Source organism: Bubalus bubalis, chromosome X, assembly GCF_019923935.1.
Source record: "Bubalus bubalis isolate 160015118507 breed Murrah chromosome X, NDDB_SH_1, whole genome shotgun sequence".
NCBI classification, from domain to species: Eukaryota; Metazoa; Chordata; class Mammalia; order Artiodactyla; family Bovidae; genus Bubalus; species Bubalus bubalis.
In genome coordinates this window covers 56,250,670-56,264,236 of record NC_059181.1, presented here as the reverse complement: position 1 = coordinate 56,264,236, position 13,567 = coordinate 56,250,670, and positions in this window count along the sequence as shown.

The window sequence follows — 13,567 nt, the reverse complement described above, 5'->3', positions numbered from 1 at the left end:
CTATATTTGAGGTGTTCCTCCTTTACCAGTGTTGATTACACACCATTGATGGATCACCCTCCCCTGGCAAACTACACTCTAGTGCTGACAGTGTTCAGAAACAACATGCCCCTTACACAAAACAGGGAAACATACAACACGGGTCAGGATTGGAACCATGGGAAGCGTGCTATTGGACATTCAGGTCAGTCAGTCCTACTAACACGACCACAGACACCATCACTAAGGCTAGCATTCCTCCTCCCATCTCTACTACTATCTGCAACACCCAATTTGCTAAGCCAGGCTCTAAGATATGACTTGTGACTCACAGTACAGGTGTCTGTGGGTCAACTCTTACTTCAAATATGTGGCCAATCATGGGCTGAGCTGACTCAGATGCTGAGTATGAGGTGGATAATATGCAGGTTTGCTTGGCTAGAAATTATAGACTCCTATTAACATCACCTTGAATTGCTCTAAGCTGCACAACTTGCCTTCACAGGAACACAGAATATGGGCAGCAGTGAGAGTCTTGGTGGGCCTGTAAGAGAATCCCTGGTAAAGGGCCTCCCCTATAACAAGCTTCCCCTTGTCCAACACTGGATACTGGGATTGACTCAAAACTGCAGTAGATATTTACTCAGCAGCAGAACCTCGCAAGGACTTGCCCTCACCAACCACACTAGCCACAACTCTCCAATGCCACAATCTTTCCAAATATTGTCCTGATACTAACCACTTTAGGATCACTAATTGGTGGGTGGAGGAGCAGGAGAAACAGAGTATGTGCAGGACACCACGGCAGTGAAAGAAATACAGTCAGTCATGCCATAGCCACACAACTTAAAGTATCCCAGGAGAAACTGAGAAGGGAGGTAAAATTCACCCTTTTTGTGCTTTCTCAGGCTTGGGGGCAAGCAGAGTTCAGGAGCCTGTAGGAAGGAAGAAGGCTGACTAAAATTTGGTCAAGACGAAGCAGAGGGTAAGCAATAGGTAATTGTGAACACTTAGTGCCCCCCTCATTAAGTCAGACAAAATCTGTCCTTATGGAATAAGAGTTCCTGGGAAATTGCTGCTGCTGCTGCTTTAGTCGCTTCAGTCATGTCCGACTCTGTGCAACCCTATGGACTGAAGCCTGCCAGGCTCCTCTGTCCATGGGATTCTCTAGGCAAGAGTACTAGAGTACTGACCCAGGGATTGAACCAGAGTATCCTGCTTTGCAGGCAGATTCTTAACCACTGAGCCACCAGGGAAGCCCCATTAGGAAGTTGAGTTAGGTCCAGATAGTTTTCAAGGGGGTGCTGGCCTTCATGTTCCTGTTATTCTTGAAGGACTGTGTGTCATCTGTTGATTGTTCTGTTAGGCTAACAGCTGTTAAAGAATCTTGGGCTTCCCAGGTGGCACTAGTGGTAAAGAACCCACCTGCCAATGCAGGAGACATGAGACATTCGAGACACAGTTTCGATCCCTGAGTTGGGAATATCCCCTGGAGGAGGGCATGGCAACCCACTCTAGTATTCTTGCCTGGAGACTCCCACAGACAGAGCAGCCTGGTGGGCTACAGTCCATAGGGTCACAAAGAGTCGGACACAACTGAAGTGACTTAGCATGCATGCATACTTAGGAATAAAATAAAACAATAGTTATTAAAGGTTTAATAAAGGAGTAAATCTAAGATTTGATGTTCAGAGAGAACGAGTTGAGAAGATTCCTAGACATTGGGCCTGAAGGGTATTCAGAGAGTGAAGATGACAGTGAGAATCTGAAGAATTTTCTGGAATGTCTGGATGTTTTTGGTGATGGCATAGACATCAGAGAGGTTTCAGGGAATACACACACAGCAATGGCTTCCAATCACAAGTGCCCCACACCAGGATGGTGTCCAATGCCAGATAATTATGAAGATCCACTCACTGGAGTTCCTGGAGTTCTCAGGAAGTGATATTAGTGGTTTTGGTAAGATTATTCACAGTCATGGTTATTTCCTGTAGCAGAGCACAGAAGATGCAGGTGGCCAAATGAACTTCTAAGCAGCCCACACAACAGCAGCTCTAGGCATGCATGTAGCCCATACTTGACTTGCTGCAGCAAGTGTTTTTAGATTTACTCCCAGTCTCTTAGCCTCTTGTTTAAGTCTTCTTAAGAACCTGATGAGACAAGAGCACAGCCTCCTTCTGGGGCTTGGATTTTGCCTAAGCTTGTAGTTGTAACATGTTTCATAGACTTTTGGCTCATCTAGTGTCTGGAAAACTTAAGTCAGAGGTAATAGAGTAGTTAAGGTGAGAAAAAAGGGACAGTCTGGTTAAGCATGGATTGCCCTTTTTGAAAAGTATTGAGGTTGAAGGAGATTCCTTTCGAAGTGTAGAGAAAAATGCTAAGTGACCCTGCTTTTTTCCCTAGACTAGGGAAAAGACTCTGAGTGAGAGCACAAAGGATCCCTTAAATATGAGATGGCATAGGGATTTAAGGGAAACTGGAAGTTTCCAAAGAAGAGGGAGAACATAACCTGCATTCTAAAGTGAGGTTGTGGACTGTACTATGAGTTGGGTGAAGGAAGGCTATGGATTCTGGGGTCCTTGCAGGGGTGGTGGAATTGTTAAAGGGGAGAATACCTTGGGTGAAGGGGAAAATGAAATAATACAAATGAAGGCTCATTATGGAAGTCTTCAGTTGTAAGGGAGGGGGAGTTATGTGGATAGTAAAGATGATGCTGGAGTAGATAGAGAAAAAACATGATTCTGCAAGAACGGTAAAAATGGTGAGATTAGGAAGTACACAAGAGCATCCTACAGGGTCTTGTTTGGCATCTTGGGCAGAAGCTGACCACCTCATGGTGTCATCTCCTTGGTCTGAAGTTCTTATGAAAGCAGTACCCCTTGTGGCAATGTCTGCTTCCAGGGGTTCTCAAGGGACTCTCAGTTTATTTTTTTTTACAAGTTTAAATCATGTATTTAAAATACAATTTATAACATGCTTAATCTTCCAGTTCAGGAGCCCATGGTGTGGGGTAGGATAGGGTGAACATTTGCCCACTAGACCAGCAGAGCAGGACTGCAGGGGTATAGCCCTCTGTCCCATGCCCCTGTGTTCAGATACCCAAGGGGCTCATATGCACCCATGAAATCACATGGCCAAAAACAGGGCCCCAGAAGTTTCTAGAGTCTCCGCCTACCAGGGAGGCTGGGGCAGCCCTGCCACCCCACCCCCAAGCAGAGCATCCCCAGATGGGGCCAAGCAGTGTATGGCTGGGCTAGCCAAGGCTGGGCAGGGCAGTGGCCTCTGGAAGGGGCTGATGGTAGCAGATGCGGTGCTGACTCCTGCTTGCAAGTGGGGAGCACCCTGACTGAGTGGGTGAAGAAGGGTTGGTCCCAGGCCCAGCCCCCCAGCTCCTTTGGTTACAGGCCAACATCAGAGTAATGGCTTATGGGAAGTGGTTAGCTGGAAGGGCTGAGGCCTGGCTCCTGGGGTCATAGAGGAGCTGGGAGAAGGGGATAGTACTGTAAAGGCAGATGAAGGAGCAGCAGCCTCAGGTTTCTGCCCCCCACTCCCCTGAGGTTTTCCAAGCTAAAGCCTACAATTTACTTTAAAATTTAAAAAAAAAAAAAGAAAAGGAAAAGTACTTAAGGAGAGTTATAGACAACTATGATAAAACAAAAACCCACAAAAACACACTCACATGCAAAATCCAAACCATTCTCACATCTCCCCTCTCACCTCCCCCCAACACAATGGTTTCCTGTTTTCTTTTTAAAATTTTGCCTGCCACCTCTCCATCTGGGAAGCCAGGATATGACTGCTGGTGTGATGACAAGCTCCCGGCAGACAGAGTCCCATCTTTGGCCAGAGGGAGGTGGGAGCATCAGTCCCTACTACATTCTTGATTCACAGACGCTCATCAGTCAGCCTTCCCTTGGTTCCCACTAGAGGAGGGGAGCAAGAACAGGTGGTCCCAACAGCTGAGCAACAAGCACTTCCAGTCTTCCCACCTGGCTTACCTCTGTACCTCCTGAAATGGGAAAGCATAGTCTCACCTGGGCCAGAAACCACTATTACACGAGAGATGGATGCTAACCGTTTAAAATGCGGAAACTTGGTCAGGGCAGTAGAACCGTAAAGACAGTAGCAACCTTTTCCTGTACCTATTCCTGGAGGTCATTTCCCCTCAGAACAGCCTGTGGGCACCATTCAACTTCCTGCGGGTTCTTACTGACTGGAGCTTTATTTCAGCTCTGCTCACGAACAATTGCCTGCCTTCACACAATTGTAAGCCTGTGCTATGGACTAGTTGGAGATCCAACTGAGAGCCGACCTTTCCTCCTAAAAGGAAGATGTACTGGGCCAAGGCTTGCTGGGCCCGACTGACATCCCCACAGGACAGGCTGAGAGCCAGGCAATGCAAAGGTGGAGTGAGCCTGCAAGACCTGGCTTACCACCTTAGCCAGAGCAAGCTGCCCTAATCACAAATGTCACAACAGCCACTCCAAAACTCATCTGCTGAGTGAGGAGGTCGTCTGACTGGCTGAGGGACATAAGGCAATGGAAAAGATCAGAAAGCCTGAGAGGAGACAGATTTATATACACACTGCTACCCTGGGCAGGGCCCCCTACATCTCTTCCACCTCAAAGAACCAAAGCAAATCTCCAGGATCCAAGGACAGAGGGGAAACTGCTTTCATTCCATGCCCTTTCTCTGGTGGAGGATAGACTAAGACTATGGGGAACCAGTCTGTCATTACCAATCTTTACAATGCACAGCTTGTCTTTTCCCAAGTGTGTTCAGAATGGTTTGCTCATAAGGTAGTGATTTCACAAGGGAAATATACTGTATAGAGTTACCGAGCTGATGCCATCAACAGAGGCGGCATTCCACAGACCCTTAGGCGTTCTAAGCCTTGCTGGAGTGGGAAGATCCACCTACCTTCTGATCACACTTGGCAGGAGGCTCAGAGTCCTGGAGTCAGACTGTCTCCTGGCTTTCCCTGTGCTGACAACAAAACACTGAGCAAGTCTTGCAGCCCTTACTCCTAAAGCCTGGGAGTGCAGCCTCACTCCCTGCCCTCTTCTAGAAGTAGCAAGCCTGGCTGGTGGGGAACCACCCTGAGGGGTTTTGGAAGAGGAAGTCTGTTCACTTTATCTATCGCCCAAAATACTAGACTAGGTGAGTGGTTGACACCCTCCCCAGGCTCTCTGAGCCTATAAAGCTAGTCCAGTCTCCAGGTAGGGCCCAGATGCCCTGGGACATAGCTGGGGATAGGGAGGTATAGGCTTGGGGTCTGTCCTGGGGACTACAGAGCCCTGCCCTTTTTCTGGGCTTCAGTAGGAATACAGAAGCTAAGCTCACCAAAATCCTATTCGTTAATGCTTCTAGTGAATTGCCCAGAAACATTTTTTTTTTTACTCTATGCTACTCCTTTATTGAAACAACATCACTGGAAAAGCCATTTCAGTACAAATGGAAGATGAGTTGAAAAATGGATTTTTTAAATTAATTTTTTATTGAAGGAAAATTGCTTTATAGAATTTTGTTGTTTTCTGAATCAGCCATAGGTATACATATATCCCCTCCCTTTTGAATCTCCCTCCCATCTCCCTCCCCATCCCACACTCTAGGTTGATACGGAGTCCCTGTTTGAGTTTCCTGAGCCATACAGCAAATTCCTGTTGGCTGTCTATTTTACAAATGGTAATATAAGTTTCCATGTTCCTCTTTCCATACATCTCACCCTCTCCTCCCCTCTCCCCATGTCCATAAGTCTATTCTCTTTGTCTGTTTCTCCATTGTTGCCCTGTAAGTAAATTCTTCAGTACCATTTTTCTAGATTCCATATATATGTGTTAGAATACAGTATTTATCTTTCTCTTTCTGACTCACTTCACTCTGTACAATAGGTTCTAGGTTCATCCACCTCATTAGAACTGACTCAAAGGCATTCCTTTTTATGGCTGAGTAATATTCCATTGTGTATGTATACCACAACTTCTTTACCCATTCATCTGTCGATGGACATATAAGTTGCTTCCATGTTCTAGCTATTGTAATAGTGTGGCAGTGAGCAATGGGATACGTGTGTCTCTTTTGATTTTGGTTTCCTCAGGGTATATGCCTAGCCCAGAAACATTTTTAAGTAGACTACCAAACTTTAATTGAGAAAGAATAGTTTGATAGCCTACTTAAAAATGTTTCTGGGCAATTTGCTAGAAACATTAACCAATGAATAGTTTGGTTGCTGCTGCTGCTAAGTCGCTTCAGTCGTGTCCGACTCTGTGCGACCCCATAGATGGCAGCCCACCAGGCTCCCCTTCCCTGGGATTCTCCAGGCAAGAACACCCACTCCAGTGTTCTTGCCTGGAGAATCCCACTCCAGTGTTCTTGCCTGGAGAATCCCACTCCAGTGTTCTTGCCTGGAGAATCCCACTCCAGTGTTCTTGCCTGGAGAATCCCAGGGACGGGAGAGCCTGGTGGGCTGCCATCTATGGGGTTGCACAGAGTCGGACACGACTGAAGCGACTTAGCAGCAGCAGCAACCAAACTATTCATTGGTTAATGTTTCTAGCAAATTGCCCAGAAACATTTTTAAGTAGGCTATCAAACTATTCTTTCTCAATTAAAAATTCATTAAACTGCTAAAACCCCCCAGGCACTTTTTTTGGTAAATCAAATATTAGTATAAACAGGGACTTCCCTGGTGGTCCAGGGATTAAGAATCTGTCTTGCAATGCAGGGGACATGGGTTTGATCCATGGTCAGGAAGATCCCACATGCCACAGAGCAACTAAGCCCAGGCGCCACAAACTGAGTCAGTGCACCACAGCTACTGAGCCTGTGCTCCACAACAGTAGAAACCACCACAGCGGGAAGCTCATGTACTACTACTAGAGAGTAGCCCCCACTCACCCCAACTAGAGAAAGCTTCGAAGGCCCAGCACAGCCAATAAATAAATAATAATAAATAAAATTTATTTTTTAAAAATTTGTGTAAAGAAACAAAATTCGGAAGAAAAGAGAAAAAAAGGATATTTTCAAATGGAACTTGGTTTTTTAATGATGAAGACGTGCACTTGAGGGTGTGTGGATGGGAGTTCTCAGTTGTGTTTTGAAATCTCAAGTTAATGAGCATGATGAACTATTATTGCTGGCACTGATTTTACCTCAAGTAGCCAAGTGGTGCTGTCTGACTCTCTACTCGAGTCCTTGGTGGATCCCCCAACCCTCCTCTAACTCCCCACACTTTTTCTTCCCATTGAGTTGGGAAGCCCTTGTAGCTGCACCAATCACAGTGGGAAGAGGGGGGAGGGAAGTCACAGCATATGGGGTTCATGGTCACAATGCGTGGAGCAAAGGGGATCAGAGTGCAAGTAAGCCAGGTCGTTCCCTCTGCTCAAGTCCAGCTGTCTGCCACAGCAGTGTGACCCACAGCCGATGGCCCACTCAGGAAGTGATGACAGCAATATCCATTCCTGCCTGCATTTATCTGCACTGTTTGAAGCTTTGTGACCCTCAGGACCCAAAGGCTGTCTGATCACATTGCTGAGATACCTGCTGTCTTCAGGTTGGGAGATCCTGATTGGCCTGTCGAGGGTAGATTTCTCTTGATCCTCTTCAGGGCTGGTGCTGCCCAGGCTCTGCTACCTCCTGCTGCACTAGGGACTTGACACTAGGGCTGGCCTGCTGGTGGAGTTGGGGCTGCTGATCACACCAGTGTGGTTGGGCCTCTTGAGGATGCTGATCTGTAGAGGGGGCTCCTGGGAAGGCTGTCAACCTGAATCACAATATGTGCTCTGGAAGGAGATTTGGACTTCCCCACCATCTGCCACCTCCTTCCAGCTCTCAGCAACTTCCTCATCTTCCATCTTCCTGGCCACTTTCCAAGACCTTCAGTTTAGAGTCTGCAGTTGGGATGGGCTTCCATTTAGAGTAGGTTTTAATATCTTTTCAGTTGAGAAACACCAATCCAGGATTTGACTCCCTGGGGTTTGGTGGTAGTTAATGATGTAGAGAGAATGATGAAAGGGCCCTGTTAATAAGACTCAAGGGGCTTCCTAAGTGGCACTAGTGGTAAAGAACCCACCTGCTAATGCAGGAGACATCAGAGACATGGGTTTGTTCCCTGGGTCAGAGAGATCCCCTGGAGAAGGGCATGGCAGCCCACTCCAGTATTCTTGCCTGAAGAATCCCCATGGACAGAGGAGCCTGGCAGGCTACAGTCCATAGAGTTGCAAAGAGCTGGACACAACTGAAGTGACATAGCACACACACACACACACACACACACATACACAATAAGACTCAAGATTAGTCTTCTGGTTGCCTTGAAAGAATTAAGTCTCCAGTTTCTAGGTTATATAGTGGTATACATGGGAGAAATGGAGAAAATCAGCTTCAACTTGCCGAAGAGAAGTTTGGGAATAATGAACAAATTTCTTGCCAAATTTTAGAATGTCTGAATTGACCTAGTTAGAGTCTTCAAGAGCCCAACAGAATAGAGAATTCTAAGGGCTAGCCAATAATTTTATAAGAGAACAGTTGGTATGACCCATCAGAAAGGACCAGAGAGCAATAAGGGATAAGGGTGAAACCCTTAGGCCATAGGAAATTGACTTCTTCCATCAGTTTAGCAAGTTTTTATTTTAATAGTCCATTAGCTCTATCATTCCAAATGAGTAAGAGGATGACAAAGACAGTGTAATTTTTGTGATAAATGAAGAACTCATTGGATTTCTTGGATGACTTTACTCATGAAATGGGCCCTTCAGTCACTTGACAGAGCCAGTGTGGAACATTTGTCCTAATAAAAGTTTAGCAACCACAGTGGCAGCAGCCCTTTTACAAGGGAAAGTTTTAAGCCAGAGAGAAAACATATATGATAGTAAGAACATATTTATTTTATAACCATGAGATTTAGGAGCTGAAGAAAAGGTCCTACATATCTACCTATTAAGAAAACTCAAAAGGTGAGTGATGTAAACTTCCAAATGAAATTTACAATCCCCAGTTAGCGGATTTTGAAAAGTAAAATTGTGACCAAGTTAATGTTTTTCAAATAATTGAAAGTATTATTTATAAAATTGTATTATTGCTACCTAAAATTAGGTAAGGGGCTTTCCCAGGTGCCAATGCAGGAGATCCAAGAGATGTGGGTTTGATCCCTGGGTTGGGAAGATCCCCTGGAGTAGGAGATGGCACCCCACTCCAGTCTTCCTGCCTGAGAAATCCCATGGACAGAGGGCCTTGGAGGGCTGTAGTCCATGGGGTTGCAAAGAGTCAGACATGACTGAGTGACTGAACATGTACACACACACAACATAAGGTAAAGCAGCATGATGACACAAATAGAAATATATTAGAGACAGTGAGCATGATGACAAATCTCTAGGAAACTTACATAATTTTTGAACTATTTATATTAATAATATTTTACACAAACAACTTTAATCTAGGGAAGGCTAAGTATTTTTTGACAACACTTTCCATGTAATTTATATAATCATTTATATAATATTAAATAAAGCTAATCATTTTTAGCACCTCTTTTTACAAGACTAAAGAACAAATCCTTTGTGATTTTCCAGTGGCCCTCTGGGAAACCCCAAAGTCAATTTTATAAAGTATAAAAAAGTATATAAAAGATATATAAAACTATATAAAAGATATCAAGTGTATAAAAATAAAAGATATCAAGTATATAAAAGATATCAATTTGGATTAGATTTGGGGAAGGCAAGATGTCAAAAGTTGTCAGGATATTGGAACAACTTGCTAACACTATCTGAAGGTCAGAAAAATATTACATAACATACAACATACATACATATGTGCGACCCCATAGACGGCAGCCCACAAGGCTCCCCCGTCCCTGGGATTCTCCAGGCAAGAACACTGGAGTGGGTTGCCATTTCCTTCTCCAACGCATGAAAGTGAAAAGTGAAAGTGAAGTCGCTCAGTCATGTCCGAGTTTTAGCGACCCCATGGACTACAGCCCACCAGGCCCTCCGTCCATGGGACTTTCCAGGCAAGAGTACTGGAGTGGGGTGCCATTGCCTTCTCCGATATAAACATACAGACAGATACAAATAAGGATATTATAGCTATCATTCTAAAATTTTAGTTGAGTCATGTATAAACATAGAAATATAGAACTCCTTGGTTAATATAACACAGTTATGGCCCTTGTCTTTGCCCCCCATTATATTTTTATCAGGATTATTCTGACAGATAGAACAAGCGAGTTTATCTGTTTAATATGAGGGCTTAGAGTTCCCACCATCTACTTTTACCTGATGTGTAATACTTATGGAGTTGTGTGCGTGCGTGCTCAGTCATGTCCAACTCTTTGCAACCCCATGGACTGTAGCCTGCAGGCTCCTCTGTCAATGGGATTTTCAAAGCAAGGATACTGAAGTGGGTTGCCATTTTCTGCTCCAGGAGATCTTCCAAACCCAGGGACCGAACCTGTGTCTCTTGTGTCTCCTGCATTGGCAGGCAGATTCTTTACCACTGTGCCACGTGGGAAGCCCCAATCTTATGGAGGCTGTGGGAGGGATAAATATGGGAAGACAGGCCAAAGAGATACCCAGAAGCCACCTGAATGTCTCCAAAAATATCTGAGTGGATAAAATAGCCAGTCTGTTTCCAGTTAGCTTTCTCAGCTTTAGGTGGTTGCCTTTGGAGTCAGGAGTGACTATAGTCTAGTGATTACAGGAATCTGAGGGGCTGTATTATGAAGAGAAAGATCAGGCAGGGATGTTGAAGGGAGACAGATCAAAGGACTTAAGGCAACTTCAGGGAAGAACAAAGGCAATAAGAGGAGGAAGAAGGAATGGAAGTGATGAGAAGGGGCAGGCCTTGGATGTGCCAGTTTGGGAAGGCCTCAAGTTTTCCAAAGAAGTCAGTGAAGTTCCAAATTGCCTTTGGTAAATTTTTGCCATTTATGAATTTATTAAATTAAGTAAGTGCAGTAATGGCAAAACATATAATAAGCAAAGAAGAAGAGTAGGGAAGACACCTGGCAGAATGAGATTTGTTGTATTTACTGTTCAGTTGCTCAGTCGTGTCTGGCTCTCTGCAGTCCCATGGACTACAGCATGCCAGGCTTCTCTCAAGCTCATGTCTATTGAGTTGGTGATGCCGTCCAACCATCTCAACATCTATTGGCCCCTTCTCCTCCTGCCCTCAATCTTTTCCAGCATCAGGCTCTTTTCCAATGAGTTGGCTCTTTGCATCAAGTGGCCAAAATATTGGAGCTTCAGCATCAGTCCTTCCAATGGAATAATCAGGGTTGATTTCCTTTAGGATTAACTGGTTTGATATCCTTGCTGTCCAAGAGACTCTCAAGAGTCTTCTCCAGCACCACAGTTCAAAAGCATCAGTTATGAGATTAACAAATAGTCCATTCTGAAGGAGATCAGCCCTGGGATTTCTTTGGAAGGAATGATGCTAAAGCTGAAACTCCAGTACTTTGGCCACCTCATGTGAAGAGTTGACTCATTGGAAAAGACTCTGATGCTGGGAGGGATTGGGGGCAGGAGGAGAAGGGGACGACAGAGGATGAGATGGCTGGATGGCATCACTGACTTGATGGACGTGAGTCTGAGTGAACTCCGGGAGTTGGTGATGGACAGGAAGGCCTGGTGTGCTGTGATTCATGGGGTCGCAATGAGTCGGACACGACTGAGCAACTGATCTGATCTGAAACCAAGGTTAGAGAGCTGAGGGAACCCTTTATGCAATCTCTGGGAAGAAAGCCAAAGGAACACCCATGTGCAATTTCTGGAGTAAAGAGCTATGTGAACCCCCCCCCACACACACACACACACTGTCTTTAGGGACTGGGGAGCTAATGAAAGATCCATGCCAATCCATGGGTTTGGGGAGCTGAGATAACTCCCATGTACAATCCCCAGTTTAGGGGAGCCAAGGAAATACAGGAGCCTTACAGAGGGGCAAAGAAACATCTCTTTACCAGAAAGAAAAGTAATTCCTTACTACCATACTACAGCAAACAAATGTCCAGAATACTGGACTAAAGTAGGAGGTGTGACTCACCATTGTATATTCCTATTTTTCCAGCAGAAAAGGACACAGGGTCCAAGAAACCATCATGAATACCTGGGTGAAGACAGTTGAATCTCAGTTAATACAGCTCTATTACTCACTGGTCAAAGTAGCCCACTGGTTCTTTATCTATGTAACACTACCCGTATGAATTGGAATAGACTGAGGGAGGATGCATTGCTAGACAGGTATTGCTGTCAGCAATCTGGACCAGCACAGCAACTGCCCTTAACATCCCCTCCACAGGTGGAAAACTTTGGGTTAAAATCAACGATGAATGGAGAAAAGGAGAAATGGTAACTGAGGGAAAAGGAATGAATAAATGGTTTATGCAATGAGGGAAATCCACTATTACACTGGTGCCTTGAGAGAGGCTCAGAGCAAAGGCCTTGTCTCTTAGCACAAGTATGCTGTTTCTGCTGCTGCTAAGTCACTTCAGTCGTGTCCGACTCTGTGCGACCCCATAGATGGCAGCCCACCAGGCTCCCCCGTCCCTGGGATTCTCCAGGCAAGAACACTGGAGTGGGTTGCCATTTCCTTCTCTAATGCATGAAAGTGAAAAGTGAAAGTGAAGTTGCTCAGTCTTGTCTGACTCCTAGCAACCCCATGGACTGTAGCCTTCCAGGCTCCTCCACCCATGGGATTTTCCAGGCAAGAGTACTGGAGTGGGTTGCCATTGCCTTCTCTGAGCATAAGTATACCAGGTGCTTAAAATAGTGAAGCTGTATGCTTGCTGAGACCACCCCTGCTTTTGGAACCTGACAAGTTTGAATAGAAGCCTGAATCGCATCACTTTGGGTTACATTTTGTTGATGCCATAGGATGATGAATTGGACCAATTGTTGATGATTGAATGGAACTCTATATTCCAGTATCTGTTTTCTTCTTGTTTTTCAGGATACATATACTATAAAGTATACCGTTTAAGAAGGAATTTCTGGGAACGACTTCCTACCAGGCCATCAGACTGTATGGTCTACAACTCTCAGCAGACCAATGTATATGTCATTGTAAACCTTGATGATAGAATGCTTGAGCCAGTGAGTGAAGGTTGTTCAGTCGTGTCTGACTCTGCGACCCCATGGGCTATACAGTCCATAGAATTCTCCAGGCCAGATTACTGGAGTGGGTAGCCTTTCCCTTCTCCAGGGGTTCTTCCCAACCCAGGGATCGAACCCAGATCTCCCACATTGCAGGCAGATTCTGTACCAGTTGAGCCACATAGAATGCTTAATCCCTGGTTGTAATAAACAAAATATAACAGCAGCATGCCTGACATGGCACAGTGTGTTATACACAGTTATATGTTCTCCTTGTTTTTGTGGATAGAAAGCTACTAAACAGGATAAAAAAGTAATGTCTAAAATTCTCCAAGCCAGGCTTCAGCAATATGTGAACTGTGAACTTCCAGATGTTCAAGCTGGTTTTAGAAAAGGCAGAGGAACCAGAGATCAAATTTCCAACATCTGATGGATCATAGAAAAAGCAAGAGAGTTCCAGAGAAACATTTATTTCTGCTTTATTGACTAGGCC